This window comes from Drosophila biarmipes, chromosome X (genome assembly GCF_025231255.1).
Source record: "Drosophila biarmipes strain raj3 chromosome X, RU_DBia_V1.1, whole genome shotgun sequence".
Taxonomy (NCBI): Eukaryota; Metazoa; Arthropoda; class Insecta; order Diptera; family Drosophilidae; genus Drosophila; species Drosophila biarmipes.
Genome location: NC_066611.1, coordinates 22,605,276 through 22,619,158, shown reverse-complemented (window position 1 = coordinate 22,619,158; position 13,883 = coordinate 22,605,276). Strand labels below are relative to the sequence as shown.

Sequence of the window (13,883 nt, the reverse complement as noted above, 5' to 3'; positions counted from 1 at the left end):
TACCATTTCCCCCGGAAAAGTCGCCACCCCGCCTCCTCCCTTTGGAAAATCCACTCGTACAGGTGACGACGAGTGGCACTTAAAAATTAAAATCTGCATAGAGTTCTGGGAAAAGGGGTGGAAATAAATCGTTAAATGTTAAAAGGCTGAGATGCTGTCGAGCAGATAATATTTAATAAAAAAAGAAGGAACGCTAGAAACTAATAGCAAAACGAACGAATATCATTTAAAATATCTAATACAATTGTTTTTTCAGTGGCGATGAAGATGAAAACTGTCTTGACAGATCGTTTAAAATAATTATTAGCTACGAAATATTTTTAAAATATTTACACTGGTCAGCGTGCGATGTCCATGATAACTGCGTTGACAAATTGCTTAAAATGCCTATTAATTAAAATATTATTTAAATATAGGTATATTTCTGTCAGTGCGCGATGAAGACGATAGCTGCGTTGACAGGCTAGGGAAAGACAAGAGATTCTGATTATTATAATGCACGCAAGCGTTTTGCTCCATTCAAAATAACAACAAAAAGTTACTTTAGTTTTCCACTCGAGTGGTGGGTGGCAAGGTGGGTGGAGAAGGTGGGGGATGTCATCAGCTGCGCTTTTGCCTTTTGTTTCCATGTACCTCCAGTTGCCACCCTACTACCATTTCCCATTCAGTCTAAGCTCTTCTGCAGGAGGCGCACTTCATCTTAGGCAGAAATCCATCACCCAGATTGCAAAAAATACGCGAAGCGGCTCTAAATTTTAAATTAAGTCGACTTTATTTAGAAAAACACGTAGTTTATTTGTTTGCCTAGGGGTTTTCAGTTTTAGCTCTCTTCTCGTCCGATTTGCGGCAAATTTTCTTTGACATTTCCACATTTCTCCTGATGTTTATTGAATTTTTACTTATTCGCTTTTCTCATTTGCTGTAATTTATGCCCCTACATCCAGCAGAATTCTGAAGAAGACAAGTTGCAGTTGCCATTGCGATTGCAAAGTCGCATCGTTGTTCTTATTATTTAGTCTTTAAGTTACATAAACATTACATTTTTGTATATTTGTTCTTAAATATTTATTTATCAATTTATTTATCTACCATCTTTGAGTTTCTCATATTTCTTTGAACTAAGCAAATGTATCTTAATCTTACTCACCTTGTTGCCCTTGCTACTTTTTCTCCCGGTGTTGCTGCTGCACATTTAAATGTATATTGCACTTACAGGTGTTGCCGCTGTTGTTTTAAATTCCGTCTTTGTGGCATCTTTTGTTCCCATTAGCATTGTCCCCCCTTCCACGTACTTGTTGCTCTGTATCTTAAATTTCCCCATGCTTTCCGCCTCTGATGATACACTGTTTTTGCTCCTCATTATGACTGCATATAGGGTATATGGCATATGGCATATGACACTTAGCATATAGAACAGCATGTAGCTGATACTTGAGCTAAGTTGCAGTTTCGATTTCGCCCCCAGTTGCCGGTCGCCTCTCAACGCCGCTTGATCGTCGGACGTGCTAGTCCCCATTCCGTAACAATATCGGTGGAACCAGATTATAGTTTAGCAGGCCAAAACAACAACAAAGATTAGACGTCTAATCGGAACTGCAGGTGCCGGGGTTCAGGGACAACAAGCGACTCAGTACTTCTGGGGCAAAAACTGTGTTTCTACAAAAGTGATGCCTTCAATCTTTTGCCCAAAACACACTTGCAGATATCCCCCTTGCCATAATTTCCTTTTTTATTAACGATCTCGGAGATAAACATCAACTGGGAACGGTAAACAAACATTCCAACATCCAAACACACGAGCCCTTCGAGTGCTTTTACCTGATTTATGAATTCTGCAGACTTTTTGTTTGGCCAGAACAAACACCCATGTCCAAATGCCTAGCATCTGTGTGCGGCGGCATTTGATTTATGGACGTGCGGAGCACGAGCGGGGCATTTCACCGCATTACATGCAAAATGGGTCAGTAAGTCAGCCAGTCAGTCAGTCAGCAAGTCAGTCAGTCGGTTTGTCAGATTCATCCCGCTAGTCAGTGACGATAATTAAACACTGCAGGCCGATGGTGGCACAGTTTTTCCACAATTTGTTCTCCAACTTTTTGTTCTTTTCGTTTGTCCAGTTCAAATTGAAAAGCAAGTACTTGCGCTCCAATGGCAGAAGTCGTATTTCAAATACCCTGTAAAATACTTCTAAGAGGGTTGTTAAGACCCAAGACCTTTTAAATTAAATTAAATAAATATTCAATTCGCGCGACTTCATGAACTTTTATGAGAAAGTGTAGAGGCTATTGAGTATAACATTTCAGGACGAACAAATTATTGTAGCATACTTTTAGAATCGTTATAAAAAGATTTTAAGCTCCTAGAGATTTTTATAGAATACCGATCTAGCCTACAGCGACATAGTTGCCAATCCAGCCTATGGTACTCCACATTGTTCTAGACTTCTAGGCGAGCAAATGCACAAAGGCAAAACCAACCAAATGATTCGAAATGAAAGAGCGGGAATAAACGAATGAGAAACGAATCAAAACGTGACTAGGCCAATGTTGACGTCGTTGCTGTTGCTGTTGCTCCTGATGTTGCTGCTGTGCTCTTGCTGTTGCTGCCGTGATGCTGATGTTGCTGTCGTGCCTGCAACAGTTGTTGCTGCTGCTGCTGCTGCCGTTACCGTGCGTTGACGTGGGCGCATAGCATATCCCATTTGCCAGTGACAGCAATTCGAGGCGCACATATGCCTATATATAGCGTTTGGGCCCCATTCCCACTTAGGTGGTCACGTGCTCCGCCGAGGAACATCAGTTGCATGCTGCAGCTGCAGCAACAATCGGCGTTGCAGTCCCGGGCGCAATAACTCAAGGCCTCATCTGCCCGCTAGCAGTTGGGGATTCATCTTTAGGACACCTTGGGATATTGTAATCAAGGGGGAAAATCAAAGGCGGTAAAAGGGAGGTCTCTAAATAAAATTTCAATACTTTTAAGTTTAATTTTTGTGTTCATATGAGAGTTCTTACATTTTGTGCAACTTATTTTTTAAGTCATTTCTTTCAAGTCCGCACCTAATATTTTGCGCACAACTGTTAGTGTCAGCAAGTGTTGCCTACTTCTTGGGGCCAGTTGGCAAGTGCTGCCTACATTTTGGCGCCCTATAAATCCCTTTCGCAGCACTCTGAGCATCATAAATCCTTTTCAGGGCATCCATCATTCGTTGTCACACTCTCCTCCCGGCTTGTTTGCCACGTCAATCATCATTACAGAGCAGAAATTGTCCGGTGAACGACTGTCAAGGAAATTCGGAATTCATTGCCAACCAAAATAGATCGAAATGTATGACAACTGTGGCCACGCTGCTATTTTAAAATTCAAAAGCCATCAGGAAGTATTTGTAGCTGTAATTTATTAATGGCTGACTTTTAATAATAGGTGTGGATGCAGTTGTAGAACTTCAAAATATGATAAACCATTTTGAAAAGCTGTATAGGTATAAAATAGAATAAAATTTGACAATCTTACAGATAAATTTATTTTAATTATAGATATTTATTTGGTTTAAGGCTTTTCCTTAAAATAATTGTATTTTTTCTACAAAAGCCAATATTTTTAGGGATTGTGTTTTGATGGTCTAAAAGTGTCAGAGTGTTCGTATCAGTTGTTTCGCTTTTTTGCCTAGTAATTTTCACAGATGTTTGGAGTGTGTTTGTGAGTTTGTTGCCGGCAACGGAAATTTATTTTCACTTTTATTCTACGGCTAGGAAAGGGGCAGAAGCAGCAGTAAACAGTAAACAAACAGGCAAACAAACAACAGTGAAACTGGCATTGCAAGAAGAGAGGCAAGAGCGAGAGATTTCCCGATTTCCCGATTTTCCCAAACGCTACGCACAGTGCAGTTGCACAGCGGCCACACTGGGAAAATGGCCGAGAACCCAAAGCCGAGTGGCAGTCGGGCAGTGGCTTTTCCGCTCGGCTTTTTCCGCTTTTCCGCTAAGGATAAGTTACTCGGCTGCCAGCCAGATTCTGTCATAACGGCTTCGGCACTCGTGGCGTTCGTTTCGCTTTTCCAGAAAAACTTGCAGAGCAAGTTCCCAATTCATTTACAAAACCCGCTTTCGAAAACGTTTTTCAAGTTCAAGCTACCACATTTTTTTGCTGTGCTTTCAACGCGAGTTTTGATTAAAAAAAAACAACTACAACAACTAAAAAACTAAGACTAAGCGCCCGAAAACACTTAAAAATACAAAAAGAAGCACCGACAAATATTTGAATCGAGCCCGGAAACCAAAACAAAAAAGAAAAAACCAGCAGTAGCAGCAGCAAAACCGGCGGGTGAGTGTTAATTGGTTAACAAACAAACTTTTAGTGGGTTAAATACCATTTTGGTGATAATAGAGACTTCTTCTACTCGTGCGTTGTTTGCCCGCCTTTTTGTATTTATTCATTATTTTGCCGGATTGTTTGCATTAATCTTGGCCCAACGGCTTCATTACGAAATCACAAAGCCAAATGATATAATTGTGGAAAATTATCATATCAGCCAGCGGCGGGGGTTGCTGTAATTTATTTATTTATTACCAGTATTGCGTTCAGAGTTTCCAATCTAATTGCCAGACTTTCTGAATTCTAGTATTCATTTCGATGGGTTGTATAAAATCTAATGATCGCAGTTTGGAGACTGCTTTTGCATAGCAAACAGTTTATTATTTTATAAGTTTTTAACAACAAAATCAATAACTTCTTTCTGTGCATAACTCACCACGAGCTCTTGATTTTGTTACCATTATTCATATCATGTTGGGTTGATAGTAAAAAATGTTGGTTAAAAAAGTTACAATTCCTTAATTTTTCATTTACTTCAAAACTACATATGTTAGACTGTGATCAGCTCATACGAAATGGAAACATTAAGTTGTAATGTAAAACCAATAAAACCGTGTTGGTTTTTTATTTCTCCTCTTAATAATAATTTTAAAAATTCCTCCGATACAGAGCTTAAGTTAATTGTTCCCATTGTGGGTGAAAACCCTAAGTCATTTCCCGCAACTATTTCTAAACTTGTTGCACAGTCTGTAAATGCGTTGCGCAAATGGAAAATATGCACTCGCATCTGCAATATTCTGGGATAAATATTTATGAACCCAGGCGGAGCAGATCCCACTCTTCAAACTGGCATATCCAAATCAAATCGTTTGCGGTTCGAATGTTTACACATGTCATACTCTGGTTATAACTTCTTTATTGTGTGATAAACAAGCTGTCTGCCACTCCATTTTCACATTTCTCCCATTTTCCCCGAAAAACTTTTGTATGCATTCGCCGCATCCTGGCATCTTTGCATCTTTGAGCCTTGCATCTTTTCATCTTACACATGAACCGGAGAGAAAACGACATTTAGTATTTATATTTCAAGAGTGTGCACTGCCATACAGTGCAGCTCATATATGTATGGACATATGTGTGCACATGAGGACGATGTGGGAGCTCGTTAGCATTGTCCAAAGTGCCGCGTGAAGTGTTTTTGTGTGCCGTGGAGGAGACTTTAAATGTCCTTGACTCGCTCTCTAATGAACTGGGAAAATTGAGGTGGCGAATCCCCGCCAGAGTGCCCAACCACCTGACCATGTGCAGCCTGCCATCTGGGAACTGCAACCTGCATCCTGCAACCTGCCCACCTCATTATCGGAACCAGAATCCTGCGGCCAACTTAAACGTTCTTGTAATCAAATTGTGCCACTTGCGAAAGTGCTATCCCACCTCGACCACATCTGTCCACTTCACCGCTTCAATTCGCCTGCACTTGGGGAAAAGGCCGGGCGAAAGTTTCCAAATTGTTGAGTCAATTAAGCTGAGTTTGGGTCCCTTCTTAGGCCCAACTTCCCGGGGCCTTGAACTATATTAAACTCATAAGCCGCAGGAAAAGTTAGGCAGTTTGGCACCTTTTGAGTCCAAAGAACATAAATAGCATTCGGTAGCTATTTTTTTTACCATTAAAAATTATTTATGATTTAATTTGAGTACTTTTTGTATACCTATATTTTATGGGAAAGTGTAATGTGAAGTCCAAAAATTGTTGTTTAGTACATCATTAGTATAAGTAAATTTCATCAGTATTTTATAAGGTATAAAACCTATTGAAACTGAATGTTAAAAAAAAACTTTAAAAGTCAATTGTAATGATACCAATTCCTATGAAATACATTTTTAATTATTAAACATTTCTTATTTGAAAATATTTTAATGAGTTTATCATTAATATAAATCGAATCAGTCAGATTCATTCAATTTATATGAGGTATCATCAATATAAAACACATTTTCATAATTTAAATATTCCTTCATTGAGTTTTTGTATTGTTGCATACCTGTATTGCCCCCACTGTTGCTGGCATTTTCGCAGTGCACCGACGTGGCCGAAAACCTTTTCCTTCGCCCGTCAAGTGTTTCGCCCATTTTCCCCCGCCTTTCGAATAACAAAAGTTCCCTCGCTCGAACTGTGTCAAATGCTTTTTCGAGGGGACAAGTGCGGAATGTGTCGGAGCACAAATAAAATGTTTGAATTGCGGATGCAAAGGCGAATTCCGGATTGGATTTTAGATTTCAGATCTTAGCATTTCGGATTTCGGCATGGAGCCCTCCTCGGCTGCACGGCTCGGTGGCGTATGCGTAATGTGCTAATAGTGGCAGCGCCGAAAATTTGTTTATCAGCTGCGAGTTTGCCAGCAAGTGTCTAAACAAAGGAGCCAAGCGTAAACAAAGCGGGTCTATTTCGGAGAGCGAGTCTCGACCGCCCCAAATGGGGCACAGTGAAGCCCCGGCAGTTGGACAGTGCCGGAGAAACCGAAAACGGAACCGTGCCAAGGGCCCTTCATCTAATTATAAGTCCTTGTCGGTTCGTCTGAGCCATAAGCCACTCACACGCCAGCGTTCCAAATAATGCTAGATGAAAAAGGGGAGTATATTCTGGGCAAAGCTCATTAAATGTCAATTTTTTCGCTCTTTTCAAAGTGTTTATTTGATATTTGACGGCTGTGTCGCATTCTTTTTTTACGCTAACAATTTAATAGGCTTTTCTAATAGTATTTATTTTATTCTGAATTTTTATTATGAATAATGAATAAAACCTTTCTTAGGCCTGAATAAAATTTTTTAAAATTAAAAATGACAAAATTTAACATTTTGAAGTTAAAAAGTCAATTTAAATTTTAATTTTTAAGGAAATCCTGGAAAAAATAATGCAATATCCAAGATGTGGGCCCCCAAAACACACATTTCAAAATATTATATTATATATAATTTCCTAGTTATTTTTCTGGACCAAATAAAAACATACACATGCGTATTGTCTGATTTAATATTATTTCCAAATAGTTTCTTGATTTGCGTTTATTTGGTTTTTGGGAAAAGGAAAAATTCCATAGTATCATATTTCCCACACTCCCGTGGTTTTGAGTTCATATTATAGGGCATTTGGCAAAACAACTAAAGAAAGCGAAGAGGTATGGCATTATTAGGGCAGGACTCAAAAAAAGGAGTTGGGCGCAGGGGACTTCAAAGAAAAATCACATGGTCTTAAATTGATTTTCAAGGGCTTGGTGAATTTCAATCCGCTCTGCGTGCCAAAATTCCGCAAAACACTGCCATTTCTGAGTGGGTATTTCACTTTCCGCTTCAAGTATTGGTTGTGAAAATGTCAACCATCTACTCGCAGTTCCCGCTCATAATTTTCGCTAGTGCTCAAATATCAATTGTTCATAAAGCACGTGAATCCGTTTCCAGCGCAACTAATTAATCACTCTTGGCTTCCCATTTAGCTCAGCTGAGCTTTTCTGATGTTTTTCTGATGCTCTACTGATGTTTGTTACTGGCTGGAAAAGTGGGCGGGCAGAGAAGGGTAAATTCTACAATTTATTAGCACAAAATGTGATTGAAATGTAACGCAGGGTAAGGGGGGGAAATCAATTAATATCCAACTTTTTCCGCGGGCATAAAAAGCCTTGTAGTATTCTAAAAATATACATTTATTTATTCGATTACTATGTAATTTCATTTGGCTTTCATTCTTTGTTACGCCTTTTCTCGCTGACCTACAATTTGAATTCAAATGGCAGTCTGCTTTCCACTATGCGAAAATCGTAAAAAATGCCTGGACTAAAGGATTTTTATAATGACGCTTTGATACCCCTTTTTCATAGTAAATATGCCTAAACGTGTTATTCATATATAACTCGAAAGAACTCTGTTTGAACCTGAATTCTTTTTATACAGAAAGCAATCGTATTTCTTACAAATTGTAAGCGAAAAGTAGTCTATACAACTTTCTTAATTTTATTTTGTACAATACATTCTATAAATGACCAGTCTATCCTTTTTCAAGCAAATAACATCCACCATGAACCTGTGATAATCGTATTTGGCCCTTGATTCCCAGAACATGCTGCCCGTGGGTCTTTTTTTCGTTCCGCTTGCATTTAACGCTGAATTTGATATATACGAAAAACACTTTATTGGCATCAGCGAACGAAAATCGCATAAAAACAACCGGCGGGGAATTACGGGAAAACAAAGGAGATGCTGTTGAAACAATAAATCAATTATATAGTTATTTTTTTGGCATTTTTATAAAAAGAAAAACTTGGGAAGTAAGTGAAAACAGAGCCCGAAACGATGCAAAGTTTATTTTTAATCAAACGAAAGGGATGGGACCCATCGATTGACGTCAGTTGGGAAACGTTGGGAGGCGTTTCAAATGGTTGACGACGATGCAGCCTGATAATCGGAAATCGGCAATCGCCATGAAAAACACCACACAAAAGTACAAAAAGTACACTTCAACCGGATGCCTTTCCACCGGAAGCCGGCAGCCATAAAATATTAACCAGGAAACTTAAATCTTAACTGGGCAATCCCGCGGAGATGGTCCAGCAATTAAATATTATTAAGTAATTTAATCGTTTTGCCAAAAAATTTATTGCAGTTCTGAGTTTTCTTTTTATTGCGTTGGTGACTGAAATCATGAAATGGTCTCTCAAGATACACCAATCCAATATGTAAAACTTTAAAAATAGGAACAAATTAACATATCGTGGTCCTTACATTGTACTCAAAAATTTATTCTGACTGTAGCTTAAATTAATTGCTGCCCACTCAAAATGGCATTTTTGTTTAGAACACATCTGTATATCTGTAAATCCTTCAAGTTTCAGCAAATTCAAAAATTCGTTTATGAAAAAGCCTCTAAAATTGATTTACGTCCGACCATAAATTCAATTTATAACCATTTTGAAGAGAAGTTGTGTATGTCCATACCTTTCTTGTTCTGTAAGTATGGCTTGAATCACGGTTTACTTAGAGCTTATAGACTTCAGGAATATTTTGAACATAAAATTGAACCTGAGAACCACTACTTGTTGTTTACTTAAAAGTTTATTTTCGTTCAAGGCAGATTTTAATAGATAGAACAGTCATGGGAATATTTCGTGATTTGTTTATAGGAAAGCCTGCGAAAGTGATTTACGCCCACGTTTGACGGTACTTTAACTGATGGAATAAGAAAAACTTAATTTTTGACCATCTTTATTTTGCTTGGCAAACGAATAGTTGGGCTAAGCTGCCACTGAAAGCAATTCAGGGAACTGCGAGCAGCGGATTAAAGTCCATTTATGTGGCGATCGGACAGTGAAAAGCGAAACTGTGCCGGAATTCTGAAATTCGGAAATCCCTCAAGTGCGAGTTGCAGGAGGTAACTGTCAATGGGCTGTAACCCAACACACTCGCGCAAAAGTATCTGTGTGCGGCTCTCAGGACGTGTTCTAGTTGTTGTTGTGCAGAATTCGCAGCTAAATCGGCTTAGTGAAAATTCACACACACTGACACAGCAAGGATGCCACTGGGGCAAAGTGGGCGTGGCAATGCGCATTTAAAACGGAATTCGACGCTCCAGGCAATTGTGTGTGTGCGACTGAGTGTATGTGCGAGAGATCCTTGCACCTATGACTAGTCTACGTGACTTTCATAATCCTTGCACTTGCATTGCGCTGAGAGAAAAGCTCGGGACATGTTGATTATGCCCATACCTTACCTACAAAATGTTTTGTATTGTATTTTTCACATTAAAATCTAATTGTTTTCTGAAGCAAACTAATTTATTAATAATTATTTTTACAGAATCAAATTTAAATATTTCCACCAATTATCAAAATATGTGACAAAATCTCAATTTAAATGCAAGCCACAACTCTTGTTGTTGCACAAACCACAAATGCCTTTCATTTGCCAAATCAATTTAAGTTGCTGTCAATTAGGCCAAGCACGGGTTCTCTATATAATTAAAGGACAATTAGAAATTATAAGGAATTCGGTGTTAATTAAATTTGAACACTTCCAACTTCTCGGCCAGTGCATGTCAAACCGGGATAAAGTCTGTGCCTTACACAATCTATTTTTTACACTTTTTCGAAGATTTTGTTATTGATTTTCGCCCACGTACACCCACATGACATGTTACACATTATTATGCCTTACTTTTATTTTTCTTTTTTTCGCTTTTTTCTTTTTGGCCCAACAACTGCATTTGCCGTAGGCTAACAATGAGTGGAGGGAAGATGCACAGCAAGATGCAGTGAAAGCAGAAGGCGAAGAAGAAGAAGCCAAGGAAGCGCTTCTTCTCCTCCTCGTTCGGCATCGCATCCTTATGTGACATTACATTGCTTGGTTTTGTGTACGCCTGTGGGCATATAAATACAGTCAAATACACACCCTCAGTGGTGTGGCTGCACTGCAAAAAACTGAGGAAATTCACGCAGTCTGACCCTGATCAACTCAAAGTGCCGTACAAAAGGACAAAAATACCATATGAGACTCATTCAAAAACAAAAATTTCAAACTCAACTGTTTATGGCTTATTGTTTAACGTTTTGACTTAGACCCTGATTAGGCAGGATTTTGGAGGAGCCTTTGTGTCTGACATCCGCAACGTCGACTTGTTGTCAATTTCATTGGGCTGCCATGGCAATTATACCCCCAGACTTTCTAATTGAATCGACGCCATTAGAGCAGCCACTGTCCCCCCCTTTCACCGACTTCCGCCCACTTTCACCCACTCGCAACCCCATTTGTGATCCTTAATTTATGCACATCTCAGTTGTCCTTGCACAAGGGAAGCAGAGCATAATTGGCAAATTGCAATTGCCAGGACCACAAAGACGGCGACTGACTAATGTCAAATGAAAGTTGCTGTCACGACCACTAGTGCTGGTCTTGCTCCCGGTCCTTCTCTTGGTCCTGGCCCCAACCACTCGTTCGCCACCTCCACCACCCCCATGGGGAATTCTCCCCAATGACATTTTCTCTGCGTAAAATAAGCTAAGAAGGCAATTAGTCACGCGTTGCAATGCCAGCAAAATTTAAAAAGTTGCAGATTCTGGGAATCAACAATTTTCGCACCTAGTGCACTGCATAGGGGAAAGGCGGTTGCTGCACAGAGAAAAATTGTATCAAAAGATTAAGGTTGTTTTAAAATATAATTATAAATTATTCCAAAAATGAAATTTTTTAATTTTTTATTATAAAATAATTACTTAAGATTATGTATTTGCATAGAAACAGCTACGGTAATATTAAATATTAAAAAGGTTGTTTCGTAAGTCCCTAATTGTTTTCGTTGCCTTTGGGCAATAATTTGAAAGGCAAATGTAAGATTTTTTCCGGAGATGGGAGGAAAAACCAGACAGATTTTGGATTCTTAAAAGTGGGCGGCGAAGGACTTGTCTCCTGGGCGTCACAAGCCGCTAATTTCACTTAACTTTCTGCAAATTTGCATACGGCAGGTGCCACATGAAACACTCATACAGCTGCAAGGCACTTTGGGCCTTTCATCACCGATTCCCTTTGGGCCGCAACTATAAGCTGACTTTTCAACTTAATTTGGCAACATATGTAAGTATTTAAGGGACTAAGCCAACCTAGCTGGGGGCGAACGGAAAAATGCCAAAAATGTTCCATATGCTAGCTTTTTATTTATTTCGTAAGAGTGTTTCAGCTGCGTTGTGTAGACTCTTGAAAACCCCTTGACTCTACACAGCTCTCTGTGTGCTTAAAATTAAATAACGAAAAGGGTTCGCAAATCGTTCTTAATTTTGTAAAACATGTGAACCACTTATAAGTATAAAAAGGTTCAACGAACTGAGGAATCATTCATGTTAAATAGAAAAATATAAGAGGTTTCTTCTCAAAGCTTTCATTATGTTTTACGTTACTGATGTTGGAAAAATAAGGAAAATAAGCGAAGGACCACGTGTTGAAACATATTAAATACACCGTTAACTAAATAAGTAATTATTTTAAAGGCAACAAAAAATCAGTTTCTTAAATTAAGGAAATTTATTTAAGGCGACTATCTAGTCTTCATCCACACATGACATAAAGAAAACGTTAAAGGGCTTGCAAAGAATTATCCTTAATTTATTCTTACCTTAAAAAGGATGTACTTCTTAAATATTTATAATCTGGAATAAAGGGAAGGAGGAAAAAAGTAAGGGGGAATGCCGCGCAAACCGAGAAAGTTAATTAAATGCCAAAAGGCGAATGGTTTTAAGGACACACCACAGACATTCACACACACCATTACGCGACGCGGTCAGCTGTCTATGTGTGCGTGTGTCCATATCTGTGTGAGAGGATTTATAGTTTTTTTTTCTTCCCCTCACAAAGCAAGTGGCAAGGTCAGCCGTGAATTTTGATGTCAGGCCTAGTCGTCGTGGTCGTCGGCCGTTGCAAAACGAGAGGAGAAAGCCTAAAAAGGGTGAACTAGAAAAATATGGGGGAAAAAAGGAAAAATCGTGGCAAGGACAACAAGAAAACCCGGCCAGCGCTGTTGGTCATTTTGGCGGCCATTTGCCGGCGTTCGGGAAAAAATGCAAACAATAATTAAAAACTTTATCATCATAAAAATAGAGGGAAAAATCTCAAAAACAGCTGCTAAGAGAATGCATCCTTTCGAGTTCAGTATGCAAAACTTTGGCCACTTCTCTGGCCAACTTCTCAATTGCCCGAGACTCACAGCTGAATACCCATCGATGGCCAGCCAAGTGGTCCTGGAAATAAGGTATATTTGAAAATAAATGGCAAAGTAATAGGATCCAATAAAGGCGATTCAATTTGTTGCCAACCCTCGCAGGCAAGCCCAGGAAAAAGTGGAAAAGCTGGAGCATAAAAAATCACAGCGGGCGAAAAGAATGCAAATAAAATGGAATCTATGGAATGCAATTATAAGGCAGCTCAACTTTTCTTTACAGCTATTTTTAACACTCTCCTTTTTTAAAGTTTCTTTTTCGTACAGGAATTCTGTTTAAATTACTCGCAAATGCTAAGCTGTTTTTAAGGAAACCGTAATTGATTTATTCATTTTGTTCTTCGCCAAGCAAATATGTCATTCAACCTCTCTTTCTAGCCAGGGAAAAAGATAGCATATCAAGATCAAGGTCACACTGCTTTCTCGCCGCACTCAAACACACACATGGCCACACTCAAACGCACACATGGCACGTTCTTCTTCTTGTTACAACAACTCATTTATAAGTAGAACCAGTGATGCATGGCAGTCGCCACAGCTTTATATGCAAATCTTTGCAGCCCCACCATTCCTATCCCTATCTCTGCCCCCACTGGCTGTCTCTTTCCCGCGGCATGTGGAACATTTTAAGCATCTGCAAACACACACAAACAACATTGTATATCGTATAGTGTTTGAGCCCTACTGCCTCCGCCTTTCAGTGCTGCTCTGCTGATTAACATAAATGGCAGGCCAAGCTGCGGGGACAAAACTCAAAACTAGGGGCAAAAATAATGGCACCGTATCGAAATCAATAGTTGTATGTATTTGATGCAAATTTTCT

The 13,883-nt window shown here is 39.2% G+C and overlaps 1 protein-coding gene across 5 annotated transcripts in view; it reads left to right on the top strand.

Moving 5' to 3' along the window:
• Window positions 1–1,476: 1,476 nt before the first annotated feature.
• The window catches only part of LOC108023618 (PDF receptor), a 31,759-nt gene continuing 19,352 nt past the window's right edge, over window positions 1,477–13,883 (top strand). For 2 of the 5 annotated variants that reach the window (XM_044093358.2, XM_050886504.1), the window contains exons 1-2: window positions 1,483–1,767; window positions 4,059–4,320. The gene's annotated coding sequence lies outside the window, so the exon portion shown is untranslated. Of the gene's footprint in view, window positions 1,768–4,058; window positions 4,321–13,883 lie in introns of all 5 variants that reach the window. The other 3 variants (XM_017093227.3, XM_017093226.3, XM_017093228.3) reach the window with 3 other exon arrangements.